We start from the raw sequence: 14,146 nt of genomic DNA on the forward strand, positions 1-14,146 counted from the left end.
AGAGTCTTCTCCAATGCCACAGTTCAAAAGCATCAATTCTTTGGTGTTCAGGTTTCTTTAAATGGCAACCCACTCCGGTATTCTTGCCATGGAGGAAGGAGCCTGGTGGGCTGCTGTCCATGGGGTTGCACAGAGTCGGACACAACTGAAGTGACTTAGCATGCATGTATGCATTGAAGAGGGAAATAGCAACCCACCCTGAATTCTTGCCTGGAGAATCCCAGGGACAGAGGAGCCTGATGGGCTGCCGTCTATGAGGTCACACAGAGTCGGATCGGACACTACTGAAGCAACTTAGCAGCAGCAGCAGCAGCTTTCTTTATGGTCCAACTCTCACATCCATACATGACCACTAGAAAGACCATAGCTTTGACTAGATGGACTTTTGTTGGTACAGTAATGTCTGTACTTTTGAATATGCTGTCTAGGTTGGTCATAGTTTTTCTTCCAAGGAGCAAGCATCTTTTAATTTCATGGCTGCAGTCACTGTCTGCAGTGATTTGGGAGCCCAAGAAAATAAGTCAGTCACTGTTCCCATTGTTTCCCCATCCATTTGCAATGAGGTGATGGGACCAGATGCCATGATCTTAGTTTTCTGAATGTTGAGTTTTAAGCCACCTTTTTCACTCTCTTCTTTCATTATCATCAAGAGGCTCTTTAGTTCTTCACTTTCTGCCGTAAGGGTGGTGTCATCTGTGTATCTGAGGTTATTGATATTTCTCCCAGCAATCTGGATTCCAGTTTGTGCTTCATCCAGCCCACAAGCATAAGGATTAAAATTCTTTGGTATCAAGTTTAACCTTGCTCTTAAAGCTGTTATAAAGTTTGAAAAGTTGAATGTAATCAGTGATTTTTCAACCTTAGCTCTATGTCACAATCATCTTCAGAAGTTTTTATAAATAGCCACACCCCAGACTTATCCCAGACGTATAGAATCAGAACCATTCCTGCTGGGGTCTGGTACTTAACAGCCTTTCTGGGTAATCACTTATTAAATAGTCACAAGGCCCTCGAATGGCTAATGCGGATGGAAACCTGGGAAACCTGTTTTACTGCAGCAGACTATAAGTACTTTCAAAAGTCATGGGCATGGTAATTACTGCATTTATTCACAAACAGTAACCACCAATGGTTTGCTAGGCTCTCCAGGGGGTACTATATACAGGTAAATAGGCTTTTAAGACTTATCAACAATATAAAATGCTGTTTCAGCTTCAACAGTTCAATGTGAGAAGTATCACATAAACCCAAAGATGAACTAAAGTCTAGGAGTTGGGCAGTATGTGAGCAGTATTGCCAGCCATGCCTAGGAGCTGGTCATGCTCACACAGCTGACAGTCAGGGGGCTTCAGCAGGTGCCAAGCAGCCTGCTCTGACAACTCCATATTAGATAATGTCTCCAAGATGCTATTGGATCATGGCATTGCTCCGAAGCCTTCAGAGGTTCCCTACTGCCCATGGATGACCCTAAAGACCCTGAAGCTCTGACCCACCTTTCCTAGCCTATTCTACTATTGTCCTACAGTCATCCTCCTCCAGTCAAACAGTTTTCTAACTAAATCTCAAATACTTAGCCACCTCTAAGCCTTGCTCTTCCATCTGCCCGGAAGTTCCTTCCTCTAAACTTGATCTACTGCCAACTTACTCACTCTTTCAAGCCCACATCAATTATTCCCTTCTCAATAGACCTTTATGTATTCCTTTGCTAGGGCTACCATACAAAGTTCCACAGACTGGGCAGCTTAAATAATGGATATTTATTTTCTTACAGCTCTGGAGTTTAGAAATCTGAGAACAAGGTGTCAACAAAGTTGGCTCCTTTTGGAGGCTGTGAGGGAAGCATCCACACCAGGCTTTGTCCCTTGGCTTACAGATGCCATTTCTCCTCATCTTCACATTGTCCTCTCTCTGTCCATGTCTGTGTCCAAATTTCCTCTTCTTAAAAAGAGGCCAGTCATACTGGATTAGAGCCCACTCATTTTAATTTAATTACCTCTCTCCAAATACAGTTGCAGTCTGAGGCACTAGGGGTTAGGACTTCAATATATGAACTTTGGGAGGACACAATTTATCCCATAACAACTGCCTTCTGGTTGTTTATTTCAGCCAGAAGTGATCTTTCTTCCTCTGCTGACTGTCTCCACTGCACGTAACGCTTAGAAACAACTGGACTTCTATCTTCTTTTCCCAGCTGGGGACTGTCACTCTGCACAGTAAAGATATATTACAGTAGAAGCTGCTTAATGACCCCACCTGCAAATGCTGCAGATGAGTGGTCACTCTCGTCCTCCTTGCCACCAACACCAAGGGCCAACAGGGAGCAGGTCTCCTTCTGTTCTGACTGGCTGAGTTTTAAGTTCACCAAGAATCAGTTTATTTTATTGCGGTGCAGTTGATTTACAGTATTGTGTTAGTTTCATGTATACAGCATAGTGATTCAGAATTTTTGCCAATTGTATTCCATTATAGATTATTACAAGATAATGAGTATCAGTTCAGTTCAGTTCAGTCGCTCAGTCATGTCTGACTCTGCAACCCCATGAATTACAGCACGCCAGGCCTCTCTGTCCATCACCAACTCCCGGAGTTCACGCAAACTCACGTCCGTTGAGTCCGTGATGCCATCCAGCCATCTCATCCTCTGTCGTCCCCTTTTCCTCCTGCCCCCAATCCCTCCCAGCACCAGAGTCTTTTCCAATGAGTCAGCTCTTCACATGAGGTGGCCAGAGTACTGGAGTTTCAGCCTTAGCATCATTCCTTCCAAAGAACACCCAGGACTGATCTCCTTTAGAACGGACTGCTTGGATCTCCTTGCAGTCCAAGGGACTCTCAAGAGTCTTCTCCAACACCACAGTTCAAAAGCATCAATTCTTCGATGCTCAGCTTTCTTCACAGTCCAACTCTCACATCCATACACGAATACTGGAAAAACCATAGCCTTGACTAGATGGACCTTTGTTGTCAAAGTAATGTCTCTGCTTTTGAATATGCTATCTCGGTTGGTCATAACTTTTCTTCCAAGGAGTAAGCATCTTTTAATTTCATGGCTGCAATCACCATCTGCCATGATTTTTGGAGCCCCCCAAAATAAATTCTGATACTATTTCCACTGTTTCCCCATCTATTTCCCATGAAATGATGAGTATAATTCCCTCTATATCCCTTGGCTTATCTATTTTACATAGAGTAGTTTGTATCTCTTAATCCCATAATCTTGATTTGTCCCTCCCCTCTTACCTCTTCCATTTGAATAACTGTAAGTTTTTCTTCTATATCTTTAAGTTTATTTCTGTTTTACATACACATTCATTTGTATTGTTTTTTAGATTCCATATATGTGATATCTTACAGTATTTGTCTTTCCCTATCTGACTTATTTCATTAGGTGTAATATTCTCTAGGTCCGCCCACACTGCTGCAAATGGTGTTATTTCATTATCTTTTATGGCTGAGTAGTATTCCATCATGTATCTATATCCATATGTCTTTCTCTATATATATAGATATATATACTGCATCTTTTTAATCCAATCATCTATTATTGGGCAATTGTGTTGCTTCTGTTAGGTAGTTAGAATAGGGAAAAGGAGTCCAGAATGGTGGTGGCTAAAAGATAAGGAAAGGAAAAGCCCGTGAAAATAGAAGAAAGAAAGGTCCGAGGACTGGAGTGAGGACCTCAGGTAGAACAAACAACACTCCTGGCGAGCCCAATTTACATAGGGCAGGCCCAGGGGGAGAAAAAAAAAAAAAAACCATATAAAAAGAGGAGCCAAAGGGCCGGGGCCCTCTCTCTCCACCCCCCCACCCCTCCCACTCCCTGCGCTGGGCCTCGAAGATGGATTTTCCTGCTATTTTCTAAATAAAATAGAACTGTAACATGGAGCTGTAACACTGATTTGTCTAAGAGCTATAACACAGTCTGCTCGAGATCTGAGAGCTATAACACGGTCTGTATAAGACCCGAGAGCTGTGACACGCCAAGTGCTTTAACGTCCATCACTCCAAATCTTTGTTGTGATGGGACAGAACCAAGGAGCATACACTCGCCTGACACTTCCATATCTAGTCTATTATAAACAGTGCTGCTATGAATATTGGGGTGCATGGGTCTTTTAAGAATCAGTTGTTTTTGATTCAACACCTGTGTATGCATTGTTGGACTTAATGTATTAACACAGTTTAGCTAACTATTATGTGAATCCATGAAAGGTGAGGGCAAAAGGAAGGAATTATTTTTATGAAAATAAAGATGACTGCTTTGGAAAAGCTTATTGAAAGGGAGCTTCTAAAATATTGCTATATTGGGACTTCCCTGGTGGCACAGAGGATAAGAATCCACCTGCCAATGCAGGGGACATGGGTTCGGTCCCTGGTCTGGGAAGATTCCATGTGATGTGGAACAGCTAAGCCCATGCACCATTGCTAAGGAGCCTGTGATCGAGAGCCTGTGAGCCACAACTACTGAGCCTGTGTGCTGCAGCTACGGAAGCCCAAGCCTAGATCCCACGCTCCAAAAGAGAAGCCGCTGCAGTGAGAAGCCTGCATACCGCAACTAAGAGTGGCCCCTGCTCACTGCAACTAGAGAAATCCCAGACAAAAAAAAGAAAAAAATGAAGGCCCAGTACAGCCAAAAAAAAGTTTTAATTGTTATATTACGCATAAGTGAGACAATTATAAGACTTAAAGGAAAAAATGACAGTTACAGCCTGGAGGCCTCTGCTCTCAGAGTATTCTAGGAGCGTCTTTAAGTTCTTACACTAATGCAGCAATAAATTTCAAGGAACCCCAACCTGGGAATTGTATAAATGTGGTTTGTGAAAGACAACTCCAATATCAAACCCAGATTTTAAGGAGACTTTTCTTGTCCTGCATCAAATGATTCCTGAATGAATACACAGCTTTAATTTCAAAGAAAATGTTTATAGTATGTATTATTTTTTTTAATGAATTCATTTTTTTTAATGACTCTTCATTTTTCTTTACCACTTCCAGTCAATGATCCAGTCCCCCATCCCTCTTGCAGAAACTTAGAGGGACCTCCCTGAATGAGCTCCCATTCAGTACAGTGAACGATTGTACTGAGATATGTTTTTAATAAACAAAGAAGGTACCAGAGCTGCCTGCAGGATTTGCTAAGCTCTGAGCAGCAGCTGACAGACCTAAGGTTTGAGGAATAATAAAGCTTCTTTCCAAACAAAGAACTCCAGGCAATTGCTGCTGCCAGTATTTCTGAGCAGAGACACACTGGAGACTGGCTGCCTTTGTTATCACAACCTATCGCCTCTCTGGCCGGAAGAGGAAGGCCTCTACTGGGGTCCCTCCCAACCATACCCACACCCGCAAGTCAGTCCACTCAGCGGCTTTTGAGCCACTATTTATGGAATGCCTGCTCATACCAGCCAATTGTACCCTGAGAACCATTAGAATCTTTTCCAGAACCAAATTCCCTGTACAGTTGTATCAATATGTTACCACAGCCCCTTCTCTCAGGAAACAAAACATTTTACAGTTACCTACAACAGAAAGGATGCCTAATCTTCACTCAACTCCTGTCTGCTTTAAGAGAACAAGGAGCACACAGAACCCATCAGTTTTTTTTTGTTATTCTGAACATTAAAAAATAAGAATTATTGCCAACCACTGAAAAAAAATTAAAACTAGACACAGTAATTCTTACAGATTTTTAGGTCAACTAAAATGTAGCCAGTTGCAGAAAAACTTGATGGGAAACCCACTCTTTATTTTGTAACTTATGGACATCATTGGGACAGAAGATTCTAGAATGGACACACAGCAGGGAGGAAGAGGCATGGAAGCATCCCAGCACCCAAAGATCATCAGCAAAATGAAGTTCCTCAACTCACCTTGGAGGAGGTGGCAGTTGCACTTGGGGATTCCTCATTAAACAGTAAGGGCTCTGCTTCAGCACCACTCAGCTGGGCCACTGTCATCTGTGCCTGCAGTACAGAATGAACTGCACTGTCACCTGGTGTGTTTTTCTTAAGGAAAAAGTTAAACGGATTATTAACTCTGTCACTACATACAGAATTACACTGCAAATCATCAGCTATTTCTCCCTCATATTAAATCCAAGATACAGGAAATTAATCTGCCTCCCACAGTTCTCTCACTCCATTATTTATCTACCAGCCTATTTCCTTTCATTCTTCTCCAAGTTCATTCTCACTCTCCTTTCCCTTCCCTAATCTTTACCTTCCTTGTCCCCTCCCCAGCTTTACTGCTAGCCTTTATGTCCTATACCCGAAGGAATGAAAACAAACAAATGAAATTCTGGGGTTGAACATAGAGAATAGCCCAAGAATCCTAAAGCTGGAAAGACTGTTAAAGATGTAATACAGTTCCATCCACTATTGACAAGCAAATTAAAGTGCTAAGAAGTGGAAGTTTGTTGTGGCAGAATTTTTTGGCTCTAGGAGTTACTGTTTGCAGCTGTCCAGTTGGTACAACTACAAAAACTGACTAAAGCAAAGACCATGTTGCACTCTTTTGATTCACTGAGGACCTTTCCTCTGAAGAATAGCAAATCTGAGATGGCTCTGTCACCTGGAAAATGTTTTAAAACCATCAGTTGACTGCAATGGCATTTGTGTCTCCTCAATTCTGCAATCACATGTAGGCGTAGTGAGAGTTGATGTGAAAGCTGCATCTAATAAGATGTCTGTTGTATATCCATGTTAAGAGTTAAATAAACACCTCCATGGGATGCACACTTTTTACATTCTCACATTTAAAACAGCCCCAGGACTCTCAGGAGAGTACTAATAAAAGACTGAGAGTACCACACGCTAGGACTATGTGTTATTCTTGTCAGCACCCTGAATCATGAGCAAATGCATTCTCTTTGGGGAATGGACATTTTTCTCATTTTAAACAAGAATAAAATTCATCTTTTGAATACTCTGAAAATTTCACCTCCTCTATGTATCTTATTTATTTGTTCATTTGTTTGTTTGTTTTTGCTACATGTTTAGACATAGCACTTCTTACCTTTGTCCTTGAATTTCTTATCTATGAGATACTCTACCTTTGGCCCAGGAATTTTTAGAATTAAGTCATGGAGAGAAGTGTTTTCCCAATACAAATTTCTGTATTATGGTACAAGTAATGAAAATTACTGGAGAGAGCTCCTCATTCTTTTTCATCTGGCAATCACCCCCAGGAGATAACATATTCACTGCTTTCATTTCTTTTGAAAAAAGGATAAGTTTTTCAATTTTGAAGTGAAATGAGCTTGTGCTAACTTCTCTCTCTCTCTCATCTAGGGTCAAACAAACATGGTGGTGTTCTGCCACTGGCAGCCAACATTAGTTCAGGTCAAGATGACTCACTGAGAGGAAGAAGTGAGAGGAGAAACAACACCAGTCACTATTTCAAGCCGGCTGAGCTCAACTTGGCACCTCCAGGGCCTGAACTCACCCTGCCATTCCTCAGCAGAGGGACAACGTCCAGGTATGACATGGATGTAACACAGGCTATGAGATTCCATGCAAGACTAGGGTTTGCTGCCAACAGAAGGCTAGGGAGGCACTAAATTCAGAGATATGCCCTAAAGATGAGGGAGGAATAGAACAAACACCCTTAATCTCAGTCACAGAATCAGAAATCAAAGCAGAAAGCTGGGGGGTGATGGGGGGAGATGAATCCAGATCTCATTCCCTCTCAATGTAAAAGAATTTTAAAAGAGTTTTCTAAGAGCAGAAACTGCCACCAAGGGTGTAGGAGTCAGGCTAGCTATGGTCTGTGACTGGTCTGACAAAGGCTAACTCTTACCCAGATGTCCAATAAAAACACTTAGCAAGTATCATTTCCATAAGGCTTTGTCTACTCGAAACACAAGCCAATTGTTTGGGTCCAATTTATGAAGCAAGGTCTTACGAAGGTTATGGGGTGAGGAGGCCTGATGACAACTAAATTGCCTTAAATGGAGCTCAAAATACCACCTTAAACATTCTCCTCTCCCAAGAAATGCTTAATCATAAATCAAATGACTCAAACTGTATTAAAAATGACAAATAGAGCAAGCACTTACATCTCATTTTTTTCTTTTAATTCACCAATGCATCAAAGATTTTTGAAGGATATTATTCCACACACAAAAAGATGAAGTGTACCAGGAATGCAAGATTCCAGGGATAAAAGAAGAGATTAAAAATCAAATGGTGGACCAGGCTTCATGCTGAAAATTATTCTGAAAATAGACATACTCATTTTAAGACAAGGAGATGAGGACTGTCTGTTCTGAACTTGTAAGGAGTGGTGAATCTCACAGTAATTGGACACATGTTTTTCATCTTAGAAGAACTTATGAATCCATTTTAATGCATTAAAGTTCATGGGTACTATTTGTCCACAAGTAAGCTTTCTCCCCTTTTTCCCACTATGCATTCTTTAATGGGGTTTTGATTCAACGGGGGAAAAAAACCTTCCAAAACTCACTAATGTTTCCTGAATTGCCATTAGGCTAGCTTTAGAAGGAATTTTAAAGTATGTGCTAAATGAAACTTTCTGTCTAAGAATCTTTAATATTCTAGTACTTTTGAGTAACAAGTTATTTTTATGTGTCCCTACTTTTATTGGTAGAAATTCATTCTCAGCAATAAGAATTATGAAGTGTCTAACTCACAATGCAAATTTGTCTTGACCTGGAATAGATTAGAAAGTGGATCAGGCAGGAAAGCTCAGCCTGGCAAATCATAACACACCTCTTCAAAAGGTACTGATGCCGAGCCTTTGGAGGGCTCATTGTGGAAGGAAAGGAGAGTGAATTCTGTGGAAGCAACTCATTTCTCCTCCCTTCATATTGATTACAAATACCTAGAATAGTCAACTGATTCTAAAGGCAGTAAACCTGCTGTTTTTTTCACAGCGTTTTTCAGTCTACTTGGAAACATCTGTTTTTAATTGCATTTGGATTTGAAAACTAATTTCGGGTGAGATTGGGTTCAGGCTCCAATCAAGTTGGAACTGAGAGATTATTGCTTATCCACGCATCCTGAAACTCACGGAGGGTTGAGGCCAAGGATACCACACTTTCCGAATGTGTGCACGAGGCACATGCATTTAGAAATGAAAAAAGAATGGCCTAATTCTCTCAGGGAAGCTTCTTTAAGGCCAATGATTTTGGGTTTTAGGTTACAGCTTTTAGACTCCAGATTCGATTTTGGAAAAGGTCAGCTGGAGGACAACACCCTCCCATGCATTCCAATACATGGAGCAGGAGATGAACAGTCATATGATCAAATCAAAATAAAAACAGTATTTTGGGTCCTTCGTTGACAATATCATAAATCCAGCCCATGCTCCAAATTTGAAAGAAATGGAAACAAATACGCTGTCTCCTAACACAATGGCATGGAGTTCTCTGCCCTTCATCTTACTAGAAGGTGAAGAAAGGAGAATGACTCAAGAATTCCCCTTTGTGCAGGTTCCGGGATTGCCTTTCTCACTCCAGGACCTGCTGAGGACACAGGTTCTGGAGTTAGTCCCAAGCTTGTCGCTCACTCACAATATATTTCTAGTATCCACTCTCTGCCTCAAGGCATCCAATTTTAAATGAGGCTTTTATTTTTCTGCTTCACAAGAAATATTTTGGGAGTATTTGTTCGTGATCTATAGCAAAGTACTAAAAATCATACAGGGTGGCTAAAGTGCAAAGAGCTATTTTGATTTCCTTTAATGTCCAAGTCCAAAAAATAACTGTAAAACTCATGCCAAGAATTCTTAAGTGATTATTTGATATTTTGACAACCCAGAATATGAGCCCTAGGTCTTTAACTTTGCAATTCTGAGCTACAACCAGTGCCAATTTTATCAGACTGATCAACTTCCCTGGTGGCTCAGTTGGTAAATAATCCACCTTCAATACAGGAGACCTGGGTTTGATCCCTGGGTTGGGAAGATCCCCTGGAGGAGTGCACAACCCACCTGAGCATTCTTGTTTGGAGAATCCCATGGACAGAGGAGCCTGGTGGGCTACAGTCCATGGGGTAGCGAAGATCAGACATGACTGAGCAACTAAGTATGAACATGCATGTTTTCTGAAACTCAAATAACGAGTAAAGAACATAAATATAATATTCCAGTTTGATTACATAACTATTATACATTTTAATAAACTAAGATATTGAAAATGAAGAGTACCCTCATATTTGTTCCCTACCTTCAAAGGATGTAAGTTTAAACACTATGGTTAATTTTAATGAAATTCATTATCCAATTAATCCAAAAGTTTTACTACCATAAGCTATTCATTTCTAAGAATCACTTTCATTGACATAAGGAAGAGCACTGGTTACCACTTACAAATTCTAAATGTTCTCTGGAGGGCTTTTCAGAGGTGAAAAGACTCTTTTTCTTAATACCTGCCATTAAATTCTAACAAGAAGTTTGTATCTAAAATACATCACTTTCAATGCTTAATCGTGGCTCAACTTCTTTATCTGATGAACCAAAGAAAACCAAGGAACTTGCATTTGAATTTGATCCCCTACTAAAATGCTAATAACCTAGAACACATTGGGGGAAAAGAGAGTTGTCTTTATAAATGAATATCCCAAATATAATAATGAAATGCCTATGCCATTAGCTATCTACACTTCTTAGAAGAGACCATATAAAGTACACGTTTATGCCCAAAGGGCACTCTGATGGCAGAGAGTCCAAGAGAGTCAGGAAATAAGACTCTGAATCTCCCAAAAAGCCAGGGACACTGATGCTCCTGTGACCCTGGGCAGTGGGTGCCTTTCAACCCACATTAAGCCCCTGTGTGCAGTTACAATCACAGCCCATGCAAACAGCGAAATGAGTCCCTTCAACAGACCTTCTTTGGGATTAATAGGAGTGAGAATGTTATTGGTCATTTTTTTCTTTTCACTTCACAATCCATCATGTAAAAAAAGTTTTAAAAATTGTATTTCTTTAGAATTTATGGCATCTTTAAAAACTTATTTTTATTTATTTATTATTGAATCATAGTTGATTTACAATGTTGTGTTAGTTTCTGGTGTACAGCAAAGTGATCCAGTTATACACACACACACACAACACACATATATATATATGTATATATATATATTCTTTTCCATTATGGTTTATTACAGGATGTTGAATATAGTTCCCTGTGCTATACTGGAGGTCCTTGTTGTTTACTTATTTTATGTATAATAGTTTGTGCCAGCTAGTCCCAAACTCTTAATTTATCCCTCTCCTCCCTTTTCCCTTTGGTAACCATAAGTTTGTCTTCTATGTCTGTGATTCTGTTTCTGGTTTGTAAAGTTAATTTGGATCATATTTTAGATTCCACATATAAGTGATATCGTATGGTATTTGTCTTTTTCTGATTTACTTCACTTAGTTCGATAATCTCTAGGCCCATCCATGTTGCTGCAGATGGTATTATTTCATTCTTTTTTATGGCTGAGTACTATTCCATCATGAGAAATGCTGGACTGGAAGAAGCACAAGCTGGAATCAAGATTGCTGGAAGAAATATCAATAACCTCAGATATGCAGATGACACCACTCTTATGGCAGAAAGTGAAGAGGAACTAAAAAGCCTCTTGATGAAAGTGAAAGAGGAGAGTGAAAAAGTTGGCTGAAAGCTCAACATTCAGATGGGGAAACAGTGGAAACAGTGTCATACTTTATTTTGGGGGGCTCCAAAATCACTGCAGATGGTGACTGCAGCCATGAAATTAAAAGACGCTTACTCCTTGGAAGAAAAGTTATGACCAACCTAGATAGATATTCAAAAGCAGAGACATTACTTTGCCAACTAAGGTCCGTCTAGTCAAGGCTATGGTTTTCCCAGTGGTCATGTACGGATGTGAGAGTTGGACTGTGAAGAAGGCTGAGCACCAAAGAATTGATGCTTTTGAACTGTGGTGTTGGAGAAGACTGTTGAGAGTCCCTTGGACTGCAAGGAGATCCAACCAGTCCATTCTGAAGGAGATCAGCCCTGGGATTTCTTTGGAGGGAATGATGCTAAAGCTGAAACTCCAGTACTTTGGCCACCTCATGTGAAGAGTTGACTCATTGGAAAAGACCCTGATGCTGGGAGGGATTGGGGGCAGGAGGAGAAGGGGACGACAGAGGATGAGATGGCTGGATGGCATCACAGACTCGATGGACGTGAGTCTGAGTGAACTCCAGGAGTTGGTGATGGACAGGGAGGCCTGGCGTGCTGTGATTCATGGGGTCGCAAAGAGTTGGACACGACTGAGCAACTGAACTGAACTGAACTGAACTATTTCATTATGTATACATAGGTATACACAACGGAATAGACACACACACACACACACACACACACACACACACACGCTCACACATACCACGTCTTCTTTATCCATTCAGCTATCAGTGGACATTTAGCTTGCTTCCAAGTCTTGGCTATTGTAAATAGTGCTGCTATGAACATTGAGATACATGCACCTTTTCAACTTAGAGTTTTTATCTTTTCTGGATATATGCCTAGAAGTGGAATTGCTGGATCATATGTAACCCTATTTTTACTTTTTAAAGAAATCTCCATACAAACTGCTCTTGATATAAATTGCTAAAATGTCTTCCAGAAAGGCTATAACAATTTATACATTTACTCAGCAGAGTATGAGTGTGCCAACAAGTCCTGCCCTTATCAGCTTTGATCCCTAAAGTTTCTTTATATTTGCTAATTTGATAGATTAAAAAGGTATTTTACTTCGGATGTATTCATTTTGCATGTATTCAATTCCTAGAGAGATTAAAGTGTTTTTCACACATGTTCTAATTATTTCTATTTCTTCTTATTTAATTATATCTGTTTTAAAATCCTTTGTACATTTTTTGTTTGACTTTTTTTCTTCTCAACTATGGAAATTCTTATTAACATTCTGTTATTCACCATGTGTTTTTCCTAATGTGTCCTTTATGTTTTGGTTTTATATCTATATTTGATGTTCAGATATGTCAAATATTTATAGTTAATTCTATAAATCTTTTCTTTTCTCATCCATTTCCTTCAAGATTAGAAAGTACTAAGTTTTAATATTTAAAATGTCTTCTATGTGTGATATTGGTGTCAGTTAATGCCCTTTTAAGTGTCATTTAGCACCTGTCTCATTGCTCCAATATTAGATCAGGAGTCAGCAAATGCTTACCTACTGTGAAACTGCCTTCTGGGCTCCTTTTCAAGACAATTTTGAGGTAGAGACTATAGTAATCTCTTCTGAAGAAAGTGTTGTTTCACAAAACTTCTTTATTCAGAGTCTGAAATGTGCTTCCCTGTTGCTAATTACTGGGTTATTTATTCCTCTTGATAGATAGATACTATATATATTGCCTTTTGCAATACTTCATTTCAAAATATTGGCAAATATATAAGACTATTTGGACTGTGTGGAAATTCAAATATATTACTTAGAGAAAAATATTTTATTTCCACTGAGCATTCAAAAATTTAAAGTGCTCAATTTCTAGGACCTGACTGAATGAGAGAATATATTTAAATGGAAATTCAAATAATCCTTGAATGGCTAAAAAATCAGGAAGATAAAGTGTGTATCCCCAAATTGAGTCCTTTCTAGGTTGCCACAATGAAGTACATTAGCTGCAAAACACAAGGGAATAGTGAGTTTTTCACAAGTTGAAATAACCACCATATCCATTCCAAATGCTTTATATAATTTATTGTGACTTCATTATATTGGTGTTAATATGCAAGCCTAGCAAAACAGATTTAGACAAATTCTGGCCGATCTCTGTTCTCTGCTGCCTAAGCCAGAAGGAGCTTAACAAGCAAAACAATCTGAGCAAGAATCAGTTCAACACTGTGACTTCCATTTTGTTGGTTGCAAATACACTCCTCTGAATTCCAAGTTATCTTCCAAATGTAGAGAAAGAGATAAGAAGCACTTTTGATTGAGCAAATAATGTACTTACTTTTCTATACAGTTAGGAGAATTGAGATCTCAAGTAGAAAGTATAAGATATATAGCCACAAATAAAGCCTGCCATTTCAATTATGCCAAGCATATCCTAATGCAGAAAGAATGATAACATTAAGAGGCAGTCAAAACATACATTAGGATCTACGTATTTTAAAGGAAATTGGGAGCCATTAAACAGAACTGAAGGAGAAGGCAAT

Source organism: Capricornis sumatraensis, chromosome 1 (genome assembly GCF_032405125.1).
Source record: "Capricornis sumatraensis isolate serow.1 chromosome 1, serow.2, whole genome shotgun sequence".
Lineage (NCBI taxonomy): Eukaryota > Metazoa > Chordata > Mammalia > Artiodactyla > Bovidae > Capricornis > Capricornis sumatraensis.